This window comes from Schistocerca americana, chromosome 3 (genome assembly GCF_021461395.2).
Source record: "Schistocerca americana isolate TAMUIC-IGC-003095 chromosome 3, iqSchAmer2.1, whole genome shotgun sequence".
Taxonomy (NCBI): domain Eukaryota; kingdom Metazoa; phylum Arthropoda; class Insecta; order Orthoptera; family Acrididae; genus Schistocerca; species Schistocerca americana.
In genome coordinates this window covers 113,918,935-113,925,710 of record NC_060121.1, presented here as the reverse complement: position 1 = coordinate 113,925,710, position 6,776 = coordinate 113,918,935, and positions in this window count along the sequence as shown.

Sequence of the window (6,776 nt, the reverse complement as noted above, 5' to 3'; positions counted from 1 at the left end):
TATGGAGTAAGACACTAAAATTGCTCCTTATGGTAGACTGATATTTGTTAATCTCAGACCAATTATTTTATACTTCTCTTACGAAACTGCAGATTCCTTGTATTGAACTTTGTTGATATGCCAAATCCTTCCAGTTTTTGAGCTGTTATATTTATTTGCACATTGTTTTATGTTTTATGAATATCCAAAACTGCAGCCATTAATGCGTCTTTCAGTTCAAAGCTCTAAATATATCAGTAGAGAAATATTTTTAAATTATCTACTGTCACTTTACGTTTCTTGAAACCAATCTGAGACTTTAGCAAAACATATATGAAGATTGTATCTGTTCTTTCAGATATGCCCATAAGAACAGACACCATCGGTGACGATGCAGCACTCTAGAATGAAATGATAATTTAATCAAGACCCTACACTGTCGACAGATGTTGATATACATCAAAGGGGACAGTTGAAAATGTGTGCCCTGACCGGGACTGGAACTCGGGATCTCCTGCTTACATGTCAGATGCTCTAGCCATCTGAGCCACCGAGGGAACACAGGATAGTGCGACTGCAGGGACTTATACGTTGCACACTCCCCTTGAGACCCGCATTCCCAACTTAATGTCCATACTGTCGGCAGCGTAGGGTCTTGATTTAATTATCATATCATTCTAGAGTGCTGCATGGTCACTAATGGTATCTGTTCTTTCTGACATGTCTGAAAGAACAGATACCATCTTCATATAGTTAAGGCTAACCGGCCATTGACCTTCTTCTTCTGTACAGATGCACACGTATTGCCTGAACTCTTACAGGACTCGGTAAGATTGTCTGCCACGAGTAATGAGTGTAATGGGCAGGGGAATTACGAATGTAGTGTGTGGACATTAAGTTGGGAATGTGGGTCTCACGGGAAGCGTGCAAGGGATAAGTCCCTGCAGTTGCACTATCCTCTATGCCCTCGGTGGCCCAGATGGATAGAGCATCTGCCATGTAAGCGGGATATCCCGGGTTCGAGTCCTGGTCGGGGCACACATTTTCAACTGTCCCCATTGATGTATATCAACACCTGTCGACAGTGTAGGGTATTGATTTAATTATCATTTAGCAAAATGTTCCTTGACTCTAACCTTCACATCAGCCTTTCTTGTATTAAACTTTCCAGCCTTTTTCTTCAAGATCATAATGTTATTTGCCTATTACATTCGGCAATTTAAGGGTCCTTATTGGCCTTCAGTATAGGATGAACCATCCTGATGCCATATTTGATTAAATAGTTTCAATAAGACATTAAAGCCTCTGTGTGGTGGATGAGTGGTCATTGAGTACCATATGTTGTCAACACCAGGACATATACTGGAATTTAAATAAAGTGCTCTCCGCATTTCCTGTTCTGTGAGAGGAGAGGAGAAAATGATTGTTGACATTGTTATTGTATAATATAAAATATGTTTTGCCTGGCATATTTGATGGCGCTATTTTACCCACAAAGGTTTCCTACCTTCCATATGTTTTGTGCCTGAATTCAGTTGTTTACAACAGAAAGGTTTGACAGTGTTCCATATGCTCACCATACTGAATCTGTTACTATCCAAGATGCTTTCTTAACCCTCTTAACTTTGATGTGAAAGCATTTATATTTCAAGTTATTATCCAATGTCTGATGTGATCTATATTTCATCAATGCCCCATAACCTTGAACTGTGGCTCTTGAGCAGTCCTGATGCCACCAAACTATTGAAAGATGCTTAGTTTTTATTTTTTTGTATACTCTGAAATGCAATATGTTGCAGCCGCATTTATTATATCCAGGAATGAATCATATTTTTCGGAAGTTGTATGACTTTCATCGAGCCAATGTAATACTTTTCTGCAGATGACGTAAATTTAGACCAATATGAAGGTTTTATTGGTGAACTACTAAATTTTCCTTTATAGACACTCAATTTAATTTCAGTCAGAAGTGACCTGACCCCTGCATGTCAGCGTTCGTTTTCCACTCACTAACATACTACGAAAAATAAGAGGATCATAGTGTAATATCAACAGCTGATCATCTTTTCAGTGGTGAATCAATTGTTATTGCTGATCCGTTATTCAGTATTATTAAATTGTTGTCTATTGCTTCTATTGTTCTGTTCTATGTGCATCATTCATTTCAAGCCTCCATTCATGATAATGTGCATTGAAGTCCCCACACAGCATTCATGGAATTGGCAACTGCCTGAAGTGATTGATCGAAGGAGATGTGCTTCTTCTTGTACAAGGAGATTTGTATATAGATGCAATGCAAAATTCTCTTGTTACCATTTTTATTACTGTAGCGTCTACCTGCAACTCACTCACTGGTAACTGTAAGAAGACTGCATGAAATGAGAGATGTGAATCTATCATAACGGCGACACCTCCTCTTCTCAGTCCTATCTTAAAGGCATTCTACTGGATACATCTAACAGCCATGTCTAAAGTTCATTACATTTCCTGTCATGTTTTTATACATGACCACTCAGTATGAGCACCCTGTTTGTTTGTTGCACAGTTGGTACGCTTATATTTACAAGTTTCTTGTGACGGTTGTGGTCTCGGAGTTTGGTGGGTTTGGTTGGTTCTGTATTGATGTCTCAGGATGTTAGAGATCGATTCCCATGGATTACCCTATTGATCTGCTGATATATAGCAGAGTAAGCTTCCTTATTCTCAGGTTTATTAGCTCAAATATTTCATAACATAAAAGGGTTTAATAGACACACACTTTTTACTTGATTTCCTACAAGTTCTCCCACTTTATTTCAATACTGAGATGAGTATGTATGGGTTATATGTGAAGTGATGTTTAGTTTTTCCATAATTAGTATGTCTAAATTCGGAGTTTCATTATTTTTTAAGAGGGGGTACTATGTGTAGCTCCTAATGAGAAGTGGCTGAATCCGAATTACCACTGTGTACATTTATTTGACCATAATGATAAGCTGCCTGGACATAGTGTGTAATGCACAGATTCATCCTCCTTCTTTAAAAGATAAATTGTTCCACATAACCAATTGTCGTATTTACTGCTGGCAAATATATTCTGGACGTGAGCAGTATGTAGCAAGGTCTGGTTGCCAGCAATGTAAACAAGTCACTAGGTCCACTTGAAACTGAATTAAGGAGTGATCTCTACTGTAATTGTTTCACAGAGGAAGATTGCACTGTAGTTCCTTCTCTAGATTGTCGCACAGATGACAAAATGGTAGATATAGAAATAGACGACAGAGGGATAGAGAAACAATTAAAATCGCTCAAAAGAGGAAAGGCCTCTGGACCTGATGGGATACCAGTTCAATTTTACACAGAGTACGCGAAGAAACTTGCCCCCCTTCTTGCAGCAGTGTACCGTAGGTCTCTAGAAGAGCGTAGCGTTCCAAAGGATTGGAAAAGGGCACAGGTCATCCCCGTTTTCAAGAAGGGACGTCGAGCAGATGTGCAGAACTATAGACCTATATCTCTAACGTCGATCAGTTGTAGAATTTTGGAACACGTATTGTGTTCGAGTATAATGACTTTTCTGGAGACAAGAAATCTACTCTGTAGGAATCAGCATGGGTTTCGAAAAAGACAGTCATGTGAAACGCAGCTCGCGCTATTCGTCCACGAGACTCAGAGGGCCATAGACACGGGTTCACAGGTAGATGCCGTGTTTCTTGACTTCCGCAAGGCGTTCGATACAGTTCCCCACAGTCATTTAATGAACAAAGTAAGAGCATATGGACTATCAGACCAATTGTGTGATTGGATTGAGGAGTTCCTAGATAACAGGACGCAGCATGTCATTCTCAATGGAGAGAAGTCTTCCGAAGTAAGAGTGATTTCAGGTGTGCAGCAGGGGAGTGTCATAGGACCGTTGCTATTCACAATATACATAAATGACCTTGTGGATGACATCGGAAGTTCACTGAGGCTTTTTGCGGATGATGCTGTGGTGTATCGAGAGGTTGTAACAATGGAAAATTGTACTGAAATGCAGGAGGATCTGCAGCAAATTGACGCATGGTGCAGGGAATGGCAATTGAATCTCAATGTAGACAAGTGTAATGTGCTGCGAATACACAGAAAGATAGATCCTTTATCATTTAGCTACAAAATAGCAGGTCAGCAACTGGAAGCAGTTAATACCATAAATTATCTGGGAGTACGCATTAGGAGTGATTTAAAATGGAATGATCATATAATGTTGATCGTCGGTAAAGCAGATGCCAGACTGAGATTCATTGGAAGAATCCTAAGGAAATGCAATCCGAAAACAAAGGAAGTAGGTTACAGTACGCTTGTTCGCCCACTGCTTGAGTACAGCTCAGCAGTGTGGGATCCGTACCAGATAGGGTTGATAGAAGATATAGAGAAGATCCAACGGAGAGCAGCGCGCTTCGTTACAGGATCATTTAGTAATCGCGAAAGCGTTATGGAGATGATAGATAAACTCCAGTGGAAGACTCTGCAGGAGAGACGCTCAGTAGCTCGGTACGGGCTTTTGTTGAAGTTTCGAGAACACACCTTCACCGAGGAGTCAAGCAGTATATTGCTCCCTCCTACGTATATCTCGCGAAGAGACCATGAGGATAAAATCAGAGAGATAGGAGCCCACACAGAGCCATACCGACCATCTTTCTTTCCACGAACAATACGAGACTGGATTAGAAGGGAGAACCGATAGAGGTACTCAAGGTACCCTCCGCCACACACCGCCAGGTGGCTTGCGGAGTATGGATGTAGATGTAGATGTAGATGTAATTGCTGGAGTATGGTTGTCTGTGGGACTCCTTGCTTGTGTGTCAAAATCTTGATCAGTTTCTGCCAGAATATTTGGATCTACCATACATCTCATTCTGTGAATCTGTGTGTACTGTGGAAGAGACTGACTGTCAAAAGTCAGCACACAAAATTGAAGATTGATATAGTCCTTCCTTTTTGCATTTACAGCTCTAATAGGTGACTGTATTTCAACTAACTGTTTCTCTGCTGCTACCTTCTAATATACAACTTCATTTAATTTGTTTGAATATAAGATAGTAGGGAATGTACACATCAATATATTTTCTGGCCAGTACTTGTGAATTCTCAATGTTCTTATCAATATCTTCACTCTTTACTTCTATTTTGAGCCTTTTTTCTACCTGAAACGGAAATGACCAGTATGTTACATTTAGCTCCCATAGTATATTAGTAACAACGTCTCACAAAAACAAAGGGGTAACAGCAGGTATTAATAAGTCATCCCAGGCTCCTAGGTAACCCAGTTCTATGAAAGAGTCATAATGAGCCAGAGGTCTTAAATTTCTACCTTATGTAGAAAACGTTTTTGTAGGAAGGTACTGATGGCTCCAAAAAAGTCATTCAATGTCAAAATAATATACAAAGCATATAATAAAAGCAAAGAAGACTGGGATTTCATAAAAAGGAGGCAGGAAGACAAGGGATGGAAACAAAGCGAACATGTAAATGAGCATTTTTCAAATATTACAGAGAATTTACAGCAAAAATTCCCGAAAACTAATATAAAACCTGTAAAGAATTATGCAATAAGTGCAATGATGTTACTACTAATCACAGAAAAGGAAGTCAGTAAAACTATACAAAAATCAAAATTAAAATGTCAGTTGGCCTAGCTGAAGTAACAGTGTGTGTACTGAAACATTGCATAGAGTGTATACAAGGTCCCCTAACAAATATAATAACTGAATCCTTCGCATCAGGGAAATTTCTAGAGTATTTAAAACAGGTAAGGGTTGCACCCCTGTTAAAGAAAGGTAAAACAGAGGACAGAGAAAATTTCTGGCCCATTTTCCAGCTGTCACCGTTCACAAAAATAATTGAATCACATAGGAAAGCTAGACTAATAAATTATTTGAATAAGTACAACCTTTTAAGTGAATCACAGTTGGTTCCTAAAGTGGTAGAAGTATGGAATCAGCCATAGCAGAAGTCACAAAATTAGTACTTCTTGCTCTTGACAAATATTAGTGTATTTCAGGCATATTTCTAGAGATTTTTAAGGTTTTTGATACAATTGACCATAAGTTTCTACTAAATAAGCTATAGCATTAGGAAAAAGAGGGGTAGCTAATGAGTGGCTCCTGTCATATCTACCAGATAGGATGCAAAGCGTGGAGATAACTCATACCTCAAATAAATATGAACTTTTACTAAATCACTTATCAGAACCAAAATACATTAAAATAGGTGTTCCTCTGGGTATCATATTTGGACCAATGCATCTATGACTTCCCAGTAGTCATCTGTGACTTTCCATGGGGAAAAATTATCTTTGTTGATGACAGCTGGAGCGTAGTCACCAAGAAAACAGAATTCCTTGCATAGAAAGCAAATGAAATCTTGAAGCCAGTTTACAATTGATCAATAACAATGAACAAAAGAAAATTAATGATACAAATTTCAGTTTGAAGAGGGGAAATGACATTGTTAAATGAAATGGAGGTGGCACCTTTATGGACAGTATAATAAATGAATATTAATCCTCAGTTAAAGTGGTGTGAGAACATAAGGCTACTTCAAGCATAATGTCATCAACATGTTGTGAACATAGGGTCCTGTCATCAATGTGTAACAGACAATGTCTTTTAGGTACATACTGTTCATACCTACACTTAGTTCTTGAATGTGGACTCTTTTTCTGGGGAACAAATAGACAAAATATGAACACAATTTTAGAACTGCAGAAAAGGGTCACAAAAACAATAATCTTAAATATTAGATGAATTCATTGTACACATCAAAAGTAACACTGATAATGA